Source organism: Camelina sativa, chromosome 7 (genome assembly GCF_030686135.1).
Source record: "Camelina sativa cultivar CO46 ecotype springtype chromosome 7, ASM3068613v1".
Classification (NCBI taxonomy): domain Eukaryota; kingdom Viridiplantae; phylum Streptophyta; class Magnoliopsida; order Brassicales; family Brassicaceae; genus Camelina; species Camelina sativa.
The window spans coordinates 14,515,990-14,531,908 of NC_141886.1; the positions used below are offsets into that span (position 1 = coordinate 14,515,990).

At 39.8% G+C, this 15,919-nt stretch overlaps 2 non-coding genes across 2 annotated transcripts; both read left to right on the top strand.

The window, feature by feature from the left end:
* The first annotated feature begins 1,854 nt into the window (after nucleotides 1-1,854).
* On the top strand, nucleotides 1,855-1,961 carry LOC147941199 (small nucleolar RNA R71). Its single transcript, XR_015562971.1, has one exon. It is a non-coding gene; the product is annotated as a small nucleolar RNA R71 (small nucleolar RNA).
* Nucleotides 1,962-15,115: 13,154 nt separating this feature from the next.
* LOC147941200 (small nucleolar RNA R71) lies at nucleotides 15,116-15,222 on the top strand. Its single transcript, XR_015562940.1, has one exon. It is a non-coding gene; the product is annotated as a small nucleolar RNA R71 (small nucleolar RNA).
* The last annotated feature ends 697 nt before the right edge of the window (nucleotides 15,223-15,919 follow it).

Below are 15,919 nucleotides of genomic sequence, written 5' to 3' on the forward strand. Positions count from 1 at the left end.
TGAGTTAATGGATTTTTCGGTTTTTGTCCTGGTTCCACAGCAAATGTAGTACGAACTTCCTGGTGATGTTTGATTTCTCTTGGCTTTGCATGGGTGGAGAAAACTTGACCATCAATGGTTGGCCTTTTAATCACCTTCTTGATGTCAAATTCCATTTTGAAGTGCTCTCCATGCTCAATATTGATCTATCCTTTTTTTACGTCAATCACTGCACCTACTGTTGCCAAGAATGGCCTTCATAGGATTAATGGATCTTCCAATCCTGTGAGGCAAGTTTTCCAGGATACCAATGGGGTGTCTGATTGTTCTATCAGCTAGAACCAAATACAGGCTACTTGGTTCAAAATTGCTGAAGCCCATCTTGTTGGCAACTGAAAGTGGCATGATGTTGACTGAAGGTCCCAAATCGCACAAACAATTGTTGAAGATCTGAAGGCCTATTGAACATGGGAAAGTAAAAGAGCCAGGATCCTCCAATTTCTCACCAATTCGCAGTTCAGGATCTAAACACACTCCACTCCTCAGAATCGCGTTCCCAATCTCTTTAACAACTTCCTTTATTTCAATCTCCAGGTGAGCTGTCTCCTTGAAAATTTCCTCTTGAAGCGCGTGTGGTGGCAAGAGCTTAGGAGATGGGGCTTTACGTCTGGACATACGCTTTGCAAGCGCCTCCAATTGGATGTCAAGATCTGCTCTGAATCTTTCCTCTAATTCCCCTTTTTCAGCTGCAGGCAATTGAGGTTGATCTGTCATCTGAACATCTACCCGATTGATCATCCAATTACCACCATTGGGTGTGTCATTGGGCTCAGCTTCGAGTGGTGCATTGGTTTGTGATTCTCGAACCAGTTCCCGATCATCATCCTCCTCGGGTGTAGGATCGGGTACATACTCGGATAAGTAGTATTGGTGCTCATACATCCCACTGTGAGCCATATCCTCCCCATCTTGAATATCACTGTCCTCAGTGAGGTAGTCATCAACATCTTCGAGAAAGATGGCATGGGCAGTAGCATAGTCTTTTGGGTTATGAACAGCTTTACCTGGAAGCTGGTTGAGTTTTGGAAGTGGTTTGGTGTTGTGTTGGTCTTCTAGGTATCTCAACTTTGTACTGAGAGAATCATACTTAGCGTTTAGGTCATTGTACCCAGAATCGATCTTGTTGCTCAACTCCGTGAATATTTTTGCATTATCCATTGTTGTTGCTGCTTGAATCAGTATCACCTGCTGGATTAATCCGCGTAAGTCAGCCACTTGAGATTGGTTCTGTGATCCTTGCTATGGTGGGAATCCAAGTGGTGCAATCGGTTGGTGGTAGGTGCTAGTGTACTGCTGCTTAGGAGCATAGCCTTGATTGTATTGGAAAAAGTCTTTTGTTGTCCCTGATTGCCTTGGATTGCGGGTGGGTAGATTTGGTCTTGAGGATTTGCAACATTCGGGTTACGGTATGAGAGATTCGGGTTCTGTTTGTAGTTGTTGTACCCTTTATTGTAACCTCCTTGATTATTGATGTAGTTCACATCCTCTAGCTGAGCATTCTCCCCATCTTGTTGCTGGTATTGATCTTCCTCTCAGATCGAGTGGACATATTGCTGCTTGTTGAGGTGTTTGTCCAATTTGTCATTGAGGGCTTTCATGTCTCTCTTGTACTTGGCATCATCCTCTCCAGAAGATCATATTGTGCGATCATACTCCTCATTGTAGTGCCCATCAGATTGAGCTAAGTTCTCCACTAAGTCCCAACCTTCATCAACATCCTTGTTGAGGAAATTCCCATTACTAGCGGTGTCCAGCAACATCCTTATCTTAGGGACCACACCGCGGTAAAGTGTACTTAGCAACGAAGCATTGCTAAATCCATGATGCGGGCATCTGCTTGTTTATCTCTTGAAACGTTCCTAAGCTTCACCAAACATCTCGTTGCTCTTCTGAACAAAGCTGGAGATGTCATTTCTCAGCCTTGCAGTTCTGGAGTTGGAGAAGAATTTGGCGAGGAACGCCTTTTTTCATGCTTCCCAAGTGGTGATAGACTCCTTTGGAAGTGATTTCTCCCAAATGTGTGCTTTGTCCCCCAAAGAAAATGGGAAAAGCCGGAGCTTGAATCCATCTTCACTAACTCCATTGATCTTAGTTAGGCTACAGAGCCTATCAAATTCATCTAGATGATCCAATGGGTCCTGCATTTGTAGTCCATGAAACTTGTTGCTCTATATCATCTGGATGAGACTACTCTTGATCTCAAAGTTGTTGTTTTGAACAGCAGGTGGCACAATGCCATGTCTTTGAGTGTGAGTAGATGGATCATCTCCTGCTCCTATGTTGGTCCTATCTTGAGGAGCTGGTGGACCATTCTTATTATTCATGACCTCCTCAATTGTTGTTGGTTGCGGTTGTGGTACTTGTTGTTGACGGAGTAACCTTGGTCTGTTGATGTTCTCGATGAAAGGACTCAAGTTTTGGCTACCCTTGGATCGTGTTTGCATGCACAATCAGTTAACCGAGTGAGTACACGAAGGTCAACTCGATCCAGGTGATCGAGTGATGGGTCGGGTGGGTACTTGAGTTGTACCTGAAATGCAAAAAAAACAAACACAAAAGTAAACAAGTCAGTTCCGAACCAAATTATAGAAAAGAACTTGATCTAGGAAGAGCTGAAATCTTAAACGTAGCAAACAAAATTCAACCAAATGGCAATGGCGCCAAATTGATAAGAGGATTTTTCACCCAGGGTATCAATTCCCTATGCAGTTGTACTACAAAGGGTTATCAATCCAAATGGTTGTATTGCTAGCAGATGAGATATGATCAGAACAATGCAAGTCAAGCCAAGCAATAATGTAGGTTTTATCTAACAACCTAAAATAATCAAAAGTAAATAAAGGAATAAGAACCACATGACCTAAATACTCGATGCAAGCATTCGGGTACAGGATCGGGTGGGATGATCGGATCAAGAAGACGAGTATCAACAGCTCGAAGGTATACACGAAGCTGGTGATCGAGTACCAGTTCGGGTAAGGAGTCGATTTAAGAATAAAAAGCTAAACAATCAAGATGCGAAAGCTCCTAAGGATGGGGTAATCGACTCCTAAGTATTCATGACCAGTATGGATGTCCTACATGCCTCAAGAAAATATTCCCTAGACAATGAATCTCTAAAATCTTGTTAAAACACTCTCGTGATAGAAACAATCAACCTTGATCACTCCCCTACCCAACTCTCGTTGGAGGAACATGACCAAGCAGGCAATACAAACCGATTCATTATTGTCAATAAACTCCTTACACATCTAATCTCTAAGGCTAAGTGAGTAAATCTCTAACATTGATTGATTCAAACATTTAATCTACACCTTTCGGTGGTAAAACACCCTAGATCTAATCTCAACCTCTCGGTCTATTGATAGCATTAAGAACACCAATCTAGAAAGGAATTTATAAAACATAAACAATCAAGCTAAGACTTCCTAACCGATCAAGAACACATATTTGTCTATCCCATCCCTAGAAACTTTATTTCACTACTCAGATCTTATGGTAGAAAGCAAAAAAACGCAAATGAATAAAAATTGCATTGTATTGAAAATAAGATTAAAGTAGTAGAGTGCAGAATCGAAACTAAAAGGAATAGTAAAAGAAACGAAATCGAATCCTAACAAAGTGGAAAAAGTGTTTGAGTCGCCAAGATCTCTCTAAAGGCTCTCGCTCTCTGATTTGAGTGTCTGCAGCGTGCTAGGGCGAGAGGGAGAAGAGGGGGGTTTATATATGGAAACCCTTTTAACCTAGCTGCTCAATCCTGCCCGAGGGTCTGCTCGAGGCGGTGCACGAGGTTCAAGTGGGGTAGCTCCTCGGGTAGGTCTTCGGGTTGTTATTCCTGCTCTTAGATCCTTTTTGATCGGGTTGAGGTTCGGACTGTTCTTCTTGCACAACTGCTCCTTCGGGTATATGCTCGGGTTTGACTTTTTTTAAATCCCATTTTAGGCTCTAAACCACCTGTTTTCATCCAAAATGCACAAATGCAACAATGCAGCACCCTAAATGGCCTAAATGCAAATTCCTACAGTAAAAGACCTAAAAATGCTAAGGTTAGAGTGTATATAATGCAAAATATGGACAAAAAGGGTGTCTAAAACATGTAAATTAGAGAGTTATCAGTTAGATCTTGAGCTTTGTCTTGAAATTCAGAGGGAAAGGAATTTGGATCAGTATACTCATAGCCTCCACTCTCCAACTAAGCGTTTTTGCTCTTGTCACTTTCTTTACCAATCACTACAAGAAAACACGGTGAAATCCTACCAAATTTCCTACAAAACTTTTGGTAGAAAAAAATTCCTACAAAAAACTTACGAGTATTCTACGAAAAATAGTTGTCGTAGGGAATTGGTAGGAAAATTCTTTCAAAATATATTTGTAACTAGAAAATTCCTTCAAAACGTAAAAACGTAAGAAAATTTGTAAGAAAATGGAAGCAAATAAATAGGAAATGGAGCAAAATGAATTTGGTAGGAAATTTCCTTCCAATTTCCTACAAAAATTGTACCGAAGCAATTTCATATGAAAATTTCCTTCCAATTGCTTTTGAAATTTCTTTCCTAAAAAACGATTAAATGTTTTCCACCATTTTCCTACAAAATGTTTTTTTTTAAAACTCATTTACTTATATATTTAAAATCTCTTACATATTTACTTTACATTGACAAATTTTTTTTTTATCATTTACTTATATATTTACAAAATATTTTTTCAATCTATTTACTTATAAATTTAAATTTTTACTATTTCCTTATAATTTTATTTTAGAAAAGTCCGGATACTTTGTTTCCTTATGTTCTTCTTTTCTTTCTTTATGTTTTCTATTAAATTTTTTAATATTAAAGCTTTCTCACACTAATCGAAGAAATATATATTTACGTAGGCATACAGTATATCTTTGTTCCTTTTTAATTTAGTGAAAAAATAAATAACTATTAATATTGCCAAAAAAAAAGAGACGCTGAGATAAAAAAAAAATAAGAAGGACAAAGATATCATCTCTTGGTCTTTTTGGAGAATGGAAGAAGCGTAAAAAAAAAAGTAAAAAAACAGAAGCACAGGCTCAGCTTGTGACACTCCCGTTTCTTAGACTTGCGAAGGGGTTTAAAAGAATTTATTTGGTCACTAAAGTGTACTTATGTTTTCGGTCAAGTGTTCTGAGAGAACTCCACAATTAAGCGTATTTATGCTGGAGTAGTCTCAAGATAGGTGACCTTTCGGGAAGTGACTGTCGGAACTATGCGAGTTAGGATAAAACACATGGAAATATCATGTGGTGATTTGTAAGGACGGTAACAAGTCTTTAAAGTCTCCCGGACGTAGCAAACCGACCATCGGATATGGATGGACTAACAGGCCTAGTGAGAGGATGTGAGGCCCATTAAGAAAGGTGCGCACATGGAATGGGATTAGACATGTGGCCTACTATGAGGTGGCGGTGGGGGCGTTACACAGCTTCACCACTCTTCTTCTTCATCATCGCTGTTGTCCCTCTTCTGATCTCTTCGATTCAGTTATGGTGCGTTCCTCTTCCTCGGGTTTGTTTTTCATGTCATCTTTTTCTGTTTGTTCTGAGATTTGATGATGATGGATGATTCACCAATTGTGTTTTTGCATATCTCGATTTCATCTTAGCTTTTTGCCACCTTCCTCCACTTATATTTCAGATCTAACTTTTTTTTTTTGCAGATCTTGCCGCCATTAACACTCGTCCTTGTTTGAAAAGTAAATCTTTTGATTCAACCAAGAAAAGCAGAAACATAAGAAGCTATCTGGTGTTGGAAGGACAGTACTGGAGATGGTGGGAGGAGAGCGACAAAGAGAAGTTTTATTGTTTTTGTTTATTTTGTTTTAAAAGAAAAAGAATTGTAATTCTATTTAGTTAATTAAATAAAACTCTTTAATTAATAATCATTGTTTCTTTTATGAAATTTAATTTAATTTCTGAAATTAATGAATTAATTTTATGTTTTAATATTTTAGTAGGAAAATGGTAAAAGTTATGAGGTAGGAAAATAGTAGAAACTTGTTTCCTACTAATATTTTGGCAGGAGAATGAATAAAATGTTTTTTTTCTATTTTCCCACAAAATTCTTATGAAAATGTTTTCGTAGGAAATTGGTAGGTAATTTCTTTCGAAATTCCTTCCAAAACTGATTTCCTTCGGGCGATTAATTTCAATATTTTCCTTTGAAATCTGCTGTAGGAATTCGAATGTTTTCTTGTAGTGAATTGGGAACAAGATGTATATATATAACATATCCCATTATTTTCTTCATTTCTTCTAATAGCAACTTGCTACAATTTTGAATCTGCTTTTTGTTTGGGTTTCAGGAAACAAGAGCAGAAACCCAAACAAAAAGCAGATGATACCTCAAGTCAAAGGCAACCAAAACACACAAAATATATTAAGAGGGAGGTATTCAAGTTATATTTTAAAAGATTTGGTAAAATTTTAATATTTTAGAATATTGAAAGATTTAGGAGATGTTTTTAGGAGATTTGATTGTATTTTAGATTTGATTGTATTTTAGAAAATAAAATTTGATTATGCGAGATTTTATTATTAAACTTAGGGTGATTTTGAAATATTTTACAAAAATAAAAATAAAACAAATCTAAGTATCGTGAGAAACAACGCATTACGAGCCACAATTAGCATCATCCTGTAGGTAATACCTTTGCTTCGTGATATTTTGAATAACAAGATAAACACTTTGCAAATGGACATCAGATCTAAACAGAGACCCAAAACAGAGTACGAAAAATCCATATGATCTGATATTTCAATGGTTCTCTCTAGACAAGTGAAACTGACTATTTTTGTGGTGATGAATGATGTATGGAATGATGACTTATGAATGAATGGATGTCAGGGTGTTTCAATTCCCCTTATGCAATTGTAGTATAAGAGGTGTCAATCCAATCTGAGTGTTTGTGAACAATCAAGATGTGCATATGAGTCTAAGTCAAGCCAGATGTAAAGGTTGTTTGTCACTAACAATCCTATGATGAAATGGAAAGTGCAGAAAGTAAAACTACAAGAACTAGGAGCTAAATGCAAATGGAACAGAGTGATTATGACAAAAAGAAATAGAAACTATAGAAATGCAAATATTGAACTAATGCACGGTAAGTAATGAACAGGATACTAAATGAATGCAACAGAAATGCAACTAGGATGAAACAGGACAAACATAAATCATAAACACAAGTTCTGGGTTGGAACTCTAGCAAGCACTCGATCGAGTGGTGATCGAGTGCAGGGTCGAGCTGGACAAATACGCAAAACAGAGCAACACAAGAAAAACAGAGCAATACCAAAACGAATCAAACAACAGGATTTAAGCTAAGAAATCAATAAACAAGGAAGGTCTTGAGGAGGGATTCATGGGCTGGACTAATAATTGAGGTCATCTAACTTGGTCAACAAATCTCAAACAACTTGAGCTAATCTCTAGACATATATTTCTAAGACATGTTTAATCCACTCTCATGGCAAGAAACAATCAAACTCATGCATCTCTAGACTTGTTCTCACAAAGTAAATAATCTACACAAGCAGGCATTAAGCAATATGTCAAAAATCAAACAAGACTTCTAATCTCTTAGCAAGCCTAATGATAGTCTCTAGATCTAGTCTTATCTATGCTCCTTAAACATTGGTATGATGCTAAGAGGCTTGAAATCAGATCCTACCCTCTCAGATATAGGATCAGCATTAAGAACATCTAGCCTAGAAGAGATCTACAACAATCAATCTTGGCCAAATCAAACAAACCACAAACACAGCCCAGCCTAACCCATCCTCAAGATCCTAAGCAACTACTCACAAGAACACATGATGAACACCAAAGTCATAAACCCAGAAAATGATGAAACTTTTATGATTAGATAGATAAAGCAAAGATCTACAATATTGAAGAAGGAATCAAACACGAATTCTTAATATCTTGAAAGTTATGGAACCAACAAAATCCAAGAATTCTTTGTTTTCTCCTTTTAAAAGAAGTACAAGATCTATCAAAATAAAAGTGCAAAAGGAATAATTCTAAAAAAGGTAAAAACTAGGTTTTAGACTCTCTAAAAAGCTGGACTCTTTTGGTGGCTGCAAGTACAAGCCTTTATATAGAAAATGTAGTGGAAGAGCTAAAAACGCTAGAAGACAAAATAGCCAGGCGGCTCGACCAACTCGACCTGGTGCTCGGTCGAGTGACCGGTCGAGTTGGCTCCTCTTGTGCTCCTCCCACTCGGTCGAGTCCCTCTCAGCACACGGTCGAGTGTCTGGTCGAGTGGGCAGTCGAGTTGGACTCCGGACCTTGGTTCTTCAGCCTTAGCTCTCTTGCTTTCTCCTCATGATTGCTTCACTTCTCCTCAGCATTGCTTCCATGCTCCTTAAGCTCCAAAATCACCTGTTTATGCATGAAAAGATGCAAATGCAATGCAACTAAACTCTAATGCAAGAACAGTCCTAAGGCTATGCAATAATGGTCAAAATGGATAGCAAAAGATGCAAAAGATGTGAATATATTAAGGGAAAACAGGGTAAAATATATGAACATCAACACCTCCAAACTTAGTCTTTGCTTGCCCTCAAGCAAATGAACAAGACATGAGAAGGTAGGTGAGGTTTGAAAGTGGGATCTCAGCTCCTAAAGCTTGAAAATAGACCATCTAGAATCAATGTCCAAGTTACTAGTACTATGATGCAAGTTGAATGAGCTGTACTTAAAGATTTTAGACAAGCATATCACAACCTTTACTGATTTGAGCCTTAGATGTCCACATGCATTCAAATCAACCATTTCCCTTAACATTCATTAATCAAGAACATGAATCAATTATATGCAATGCTTAAACTCATTTGGCTTGGCAGTAAAAGGTTTAGAGACAATGACGGTCTCTCTTTAGAGTGGGGTTTGTCAATATCAAGGTTCTCTCATAAAAAATAGATTGAGCTTTAGAAGAATGCTAAAGGTAAGAACACTTAGACACATACAAGAACAAAACCTTGTCTACCCAAAGGCACCCAAAGTGTTTATCCTATCAATCTAAACCCAATTGATCCTAGTGCTACCCTTTAACTTCTTCTCTTCTCTTTCACCCTTTTCTCTTTTGATTCTAAAGTCTTAGGAGAGGTTTCTTATTTGATCTTTCTAGTGGAATGGGGGATTCTTACTTATTTGCTATGATTCTCTTTTCTTCTTATTCTTAAGACATATAAGCATTTTGCTAGACTTTTCTTTTCTTTCTTTCTTTTCTTTAACTAGAACCATCTTTAAACAACCTTATACTTCCCATTCTTTCACTAGACTTTAAATTTACTTAAAAACATTCCCCTCCTAAAGACTCTAACCTTTTCTTTCTCTTCTCCTCTTTTCTTTTCTTTCTTTTTCAAACAACCAAATCCTAAACCCAACAATGAAATCACCTAGTCCTATCTAGTTTGGAAATTGCAAACTAGAACTACACAAGGCATTATTCTTGTCAGTTCAAACCTAACACTTTCTACCAAGCTCAATCCCAAAAAGGCCTCACACACTCAAGAATAAGCATGGCTTGAAAGAAGGGTTAGTTAAGGGTATTGGAAACTGATTTTAATGATTCAATCAGCTACTTGGATCAACAAGAGTGGTAAAAAGGAGAAAGATGATATGGTATCCATGAGTTTAAAGCAACGCACACATTGATATTTAACAGTCAATATTAAGTTCTTATAAGTAGGAAATGGCATCAAATCACAACATGCTTCAATTTAGACCAAATGCAATGCAGGAATTCAAGGCTTGGTTCAATCTTATGCTTCTAAACACTCAACTAGCATCAAAGTACTATTAACTTGGGCATTGATCCTAGTCTAGTGAATTAAACAAGCTAACAAGGCAAAACTCATCATAGATCCCTAATGCAAATATTATACAATCCTACATGAAACATGCTAAACAAGATGCTACTATGCAATGCAAACTACATGAACACTCTTTTTTTTTTATAAAGAATTTTGCAAAAAAATTCAAATTTTTAGGGTTTTTCTATGCCTTAGATGCTATGCAAGTATTAACATGATGATGCTAAAAATTTGAAATAAGAAAACAAAACACAACATCAAATGCTATCTCAAACCCTCCCCCAAACTTAAATCACACAGTCCTCTGTGTGAAAGAAATTTGTAAGAGGATTGAAGATCAAACACAAAACACAATATCAAATGCAATGGTATTTACAAGGGAAGGTGATAGTGGGACCTCAAGGATTGGAGAAGAAACTGTCCACATCCTCTTGCATGCTGTCAAAAGTATAGTTGGGGTCTTGTTGACGACTTGGAGGTGGAGATTGGAGGAGCTCGACGATGGGAATCGACCGGGACTCAGTCGAGTACGTGCTCGAGTGGGGGGGTCGAGCTGGACCGCGAGTGTCAAAATTCTGACCTTGCTGCTGGTAGAACTGCTGGTAGAGTGCTGGATCCATGAAGTATTGGGGTGGGATGGGGGGTAACCTGGATATCCTGGATAAGCAGCTGGAGGTGGGAAGCCATATGGTGATCTGGGCTGGAACTCGGCCGAGTGCATCTGGGGTGCTCGGTCGAGTGGGTGCTCGAGTGACCCGGTCGAGTGCCTCGAAAATTGTTGTTCTCGGCTACTTGAACTCCTCTTCCTCTGATTTGGCTCGAACATTGAAGCTCTAGCTGGTTCCACAGGGTTTGCAACTCTTGAGAGTGCTCTAGTTGAGCTACTCCTCCTCAAAGGGCTTGAATGGCTTGGAGATGAGTTTGCACTCTTCAGCTCAGCAATCTCCTTTTTTAGGCCCTTGATGGACTTAGCTATATTGGTCACCTTCTTCTTAAGCTTATCAAACCTCTTCCCATGCCACTTGCTCCACTTTTGTAGGATAGTTAACATCTTGCTAGTCTCTCTCACTCCTCTACTATCCCTTGGGTTGGGCTCATAGTCTTCAAAGTAAAATTGCTCCTCCCCATCAGCCATTTGCACATCTCCAGCTTCATCAACTCTAGGTTGAACTATCCCATCAAACAAGTACTCATCAGCTGGCCAAAAGTCAATGTTTGCTCCTTCTTGAATGGTGGTGAGCTCTTGGTTAGGTAAGATCAACTGTTTTTTCCCAATTGTTGGAAGCTCAAAGTTGAAGATGTGATTTCCTTGATGCATTTCCTTGGCCAATATGAGAGTGGAAGTGAGGTAGCTTGAGTCAATCCATCTTAGCAAAACCTTCTCTCCTCTAAGTGGGACCTTGGCAGCTTGTAGTATTGGAGTGATGATGCCTCCAATGGCTAAGGCTCCTCTTGACCCTTTGTTTTGTAGCTTGCCTACCCAACTTCTCAAATATATCATGTGGTCAATAAGCACCATTGCAAGGTCAGTCTCCACAGTGGTCCCAAGAATGATGGTTCCATTTCTTGCCTCAAGGATGATTCCATTGAGAGCCATGTCAATTACCTTGAGCTCACCCTCATTAAGATTTCCAGTCTCCTTCCTAGCAAAGAATGTATTTGCTAAGGCCTTGTGGAAGTACCTTAGGACTGGGCTTCTTATCTTTGAACTCTTGGTCTTGGAGGATGAATAGGTGATGTTGTCTCCAATGGTTTCCCAAATGGCATAGAGCTCCTCTCTTGGTATCATCAAGCTCCTATTACTACCAACTTCAAAACCAAACACATTTGCTATCTTCTTCAAAGAAAGCTCATAGTTCTTCCCCTTGATTGTGAAAGCAATATGACCAGCTCCAAACTCATCATCCTTCCTTGCATATGTGTGCAGCTTGACTGTGGCTAGAAACTCACAACTTTCTTCTTTATACCCCTCCATGCAAAGCCCCATGAACTTGGTTAGGCTGCTCTTCTCAAAAAAGGTACTCCACATCTTTATCAATGGCTAGCTTCTCCATGGTCTCCTTGTGTGGATACGTAGTTCCCAGGAACTCCATTCTCATGAAGGCTTCATAGAGTTGCCTCTTTGTCAATTCACAAGATTATGCTTCTCCATCATCCTCTCCCTCTTCTTCTTCACCTTCTTCTTCACTCTCACTCTCAACCTCCTCTTGTTCAATCTCAACTGCTGGCCTCTTCCCTTTGGCCTTGTTTCTCCTCATGAAATCACTAAGAGTTGGCACCCTTTCTTCTTCACTTTCAGTTCTCTCAGGATCTTCCTCAACTGGCTGATTTCTTGAACGCGGCATCTGGCTCGATCGACCACTCGGACCACCACTCATTCAAGTGCATGCTCGAGTGGGGCGTCGAGTGGTTCTTCCAGCTTCTCCTCTTGATTGTAGGCGATCTTCAAAACATTCCATGGAGCTTGCAGCCGCTTGTTGAGACTTCCTTGTAATCCTTGAAGACATTTTCGAATAGAACTGAAGGGAATAGACTCAAAGCTTAAGTTTAATAGGTTAGTGACCCAAAAACTCAAAAGAGCTAAGCTTGAGCAAAAGATGAACTTTGAGAGAGATTTCAAAACTTGATTTTAGTTGTTTTGAGCAAGTGAGAGAGTGTGAGAGACATAGGATCGTGTAAGGCTTTATTTAAAGAAGTTAAGGGGGCAAGAAGACAAGGGTGGAGCGTCCATACCATTCAAATTTGAAATGAGAATCTTTGACCTGCTTTTTGCTGCCACTCGACCAGCACGTGGCCGAGCTCCTTGACCAAAGTTTGAAATTCAAAATTTTTCTTCTTGTTCTTCCCTCCACTCGATCATTCTAGAGAAATGAGAGTCGAGTGGGCCTTAGTTCTTTGCCAACTCGGTCGAGTACCTCTTGTGGGCTGGTCGAGTGGGCTTGCGAATCTCCTTCCCCAAGTCCAAATCTCTCCATACCCATCTACACTTTCATTGAAAGGCCTACCCAACACAAACATAAAACAAAACACATCAAAACCACTAAGAAAATAAAGCATATTTACAAAGGATACCTTAGGGACTTCCTCCCTAGTGAGCTTGTTTAGAGTCACTAAGCTTGACTTTGGCTGCCTTCTTAGGCTTTGTTTAGATACCAAGGAGATGATGAAATCCTCCCTGGCACTTCTTGATCATTGTGAGTCTGATCCTTGATCACCTCACCCTTAACACACAAACCATATTTCTTCTTGATTTTGAGCCTTGGTCTTGCTTTCCTCAAAGACCTCTTGTTTAGCTTGACTTGGAGATCTTTAACCATACCAGTCAACTCTTGAACTGACCTCTTAAGCTTTTCCACAGAATCTTCTTGAAGAGGGAGATTGTCCTTTGGAGTTGCCACTTCACTTAAACCTTCATGACCACCTTTGTCCTTGATAGTAAAAGGTTGATCATCAATGGTAGGAAGGTTGGTTGGGTTATAGATGTTAAACTTCATAGCTATATCCTCAGAAATGTTCAAAGTCACAAGACCTTCCTTGACATCAATAACAGCTCCAACTGTGGCTAAGAATGGCCTCCCAAGGATGATAGGATCTTCAGGTTCCTTGTCCATCTCCAATACCACAAAATCTGTATGAATCCTTGCTCTTCCTATCTTGACTGGAATATTCTCTAATTTGCCAACCACATCTCTGTTTGAACCATCAACTAGGCATATATGAAGGTTGGTGGACTTGAAGTCAGTGTGCCCAAGCTTTTGTGTTATAGAATAGGGCATCACACTGATAGATGCTCCCAAGTCACATAAGCACTGGTTGTAGTGAAGATAGCTAAGTGTGCAAGGCAGATAGAATAGACCTGGATCCTTAAGCTTAATTGGGATGATTACTCCTCCAAGGTCTTCAAGATCTTTCTCATCTTGAGCTTGAGCCTTCTTCTTTGATAAATCAAGCAAAAAATCCTTATAGAGAGGATATGGATCATACTGTTCCAAGGCAGGTCCTCTCTCTTCTTCTTGGTAAGCAATGGTGATCTCTTCTATGGCCATCACTTCTTCTTGTTTCTCAATCACAACCTCTTCCTTCAAAGCCTTCTCTTCCTCTTGTTGCAAAGCCAACATTTGTTTTTTCTCAATGATTTCCCTTAATTCCTTAAGCTTATGTGCCTTGAAACGTCCTGGGAATGGTAGAGGCGGTTTGTAAGAAGGAGGGATGTACTTAGCAGGCTTGACAGCTTCTGACTCTTCAGCTCGATCAGCCACTCGAACACTCACTCGGTCGAGTGCATGCTCGAGCACCTGGTCGAGTGCAGTACCGGAGTCAGTCTGCTTTGCACAAACTTCACTCTGAGCTTCAAGAAATGACCAATCCTCCCCAACTTGAACTTCACTGTCCCCAGTGACTTCCTCTTCAAAGAGATGAATGGCTTTGGCAGTAAACTCTCTTGGGTTTTGAACTGCTTTTCCAGGGAGTTGGGTGGGTTTTGGAGCTGAAGTAGATGCTACATTGCTCTCCATATACTTCACTGTTGAGCTAAGTCCTTCAAACTTCATATTGAGATCATTATATTGTGATGTTAACCTTTGATTCAGCTCAGTAAACTGTTTGGCTTCCTCAATTTTCCCATTGGTTTGCCCAATCAACAGCTGTTGTATCATTGCTCTTAGGTCTTGTTCCAGGCCTTGGTTAGTCTGAAACCCTGGTGGGGGACACAATTGGGGCTGGAACACTTGTTGCTGCTGCTTTGGTGCATAGTTGTGTTGTTGTTGAGGCTAAGGAGGTGGATAGACTTGGTCTTGAGGGTTGGCTACATTGGTGCTCCTATAAGAGAGGTTTTTATGCTTGAAACCTCCACCTTGGTTGTAGCCTTTGTATCCTCCTCCATGGTTCTGCATAAAACACAACTCAGCAAACTCCCTATCTCCTTCCTGGACTGGAGCTTCTTCTTCACCAATGAAGTGAATTGTTTTTGACTGGCTTAGGAGAATCTTGTCAAGCTTCTCATTGACCATCTTTAAATCCTGCTTGTATTTGTCCTCCTGATCAGTGGAGGGGATCCTCATGGTTCTATCATAATCTTCATTATAATTACCATCTGACTGAGCAAGGTTCTCAACCAATTCCCATCCTTCTTCCACATTCTTGTTGAGGAAATTGCCATTTGATGCTGTGTCAAGAAGCATTCTTATCTTGGGAAGCACTCCTCTATACAAAGTGCTTAGAAGGGACTCATTGCTGAAGCCATGGTGAGGACACTGAGTTTGGAATCCTTTAAACCTCTCCCAAGCTTCACAAAAGCTCTCATTATTCCTTTGAGCAAACCCAGAAATTTCATTCCTCAATCTAGCAGTCCTTGCATTGGAGAAGAACTTGGCCAGAAAAGCTTTCTTGCATGCATCCCATGTGGTTATAGCTCCAGTAGGAAGAGTCTTCTCCCATAGATGAGCTTTGTCTCCAAGGGAAAATGGGAATAGCCTTAATTTGAAGCCATCTTCACTTACTCCATTGATTTTTGTGAGGCCACATATTCTGTCAAACTCATCAAGGTGATCTAGAGGATCCTCCATTGGCAACCCATGAAATTTGTTGGCTTGTATCATGGAGATTAATCCACTCTTTATTTCATAATTATTATTGGCCACAACAGGAGGCACAATACCAGCTCTTTGGTTGTGTGTGTTAGGTGCATCCCCAGCACCAATGTGTCTAGGTCTATGATCATGGTGATCTTGCTGCTCCATGACTACTTGTTCTTCTTGTTGTTGAACTACTCTTCTTTGCTTATGTCTCAAACCCTTTTGTAGCATGTGGGTGTTGTCAATAGGCCTTTGAAGACTGTCTTTGCCTTTTGACCTTGTGTGCATGAACAAACTCGACTACAGACTCGAACAGGTACACGGTCGAGCGCAGGCTCGAGTGGGTGGTCGAGTCAACTGGGAAGTAATGGCTATTTGGATCCGGCTTCTGACTCGATCAGGTGCTCGATCACGGCTCGGTCGAGTGGTGGTCGAGTGGGTACCTGAAACTCAAGACAGCCAAGCA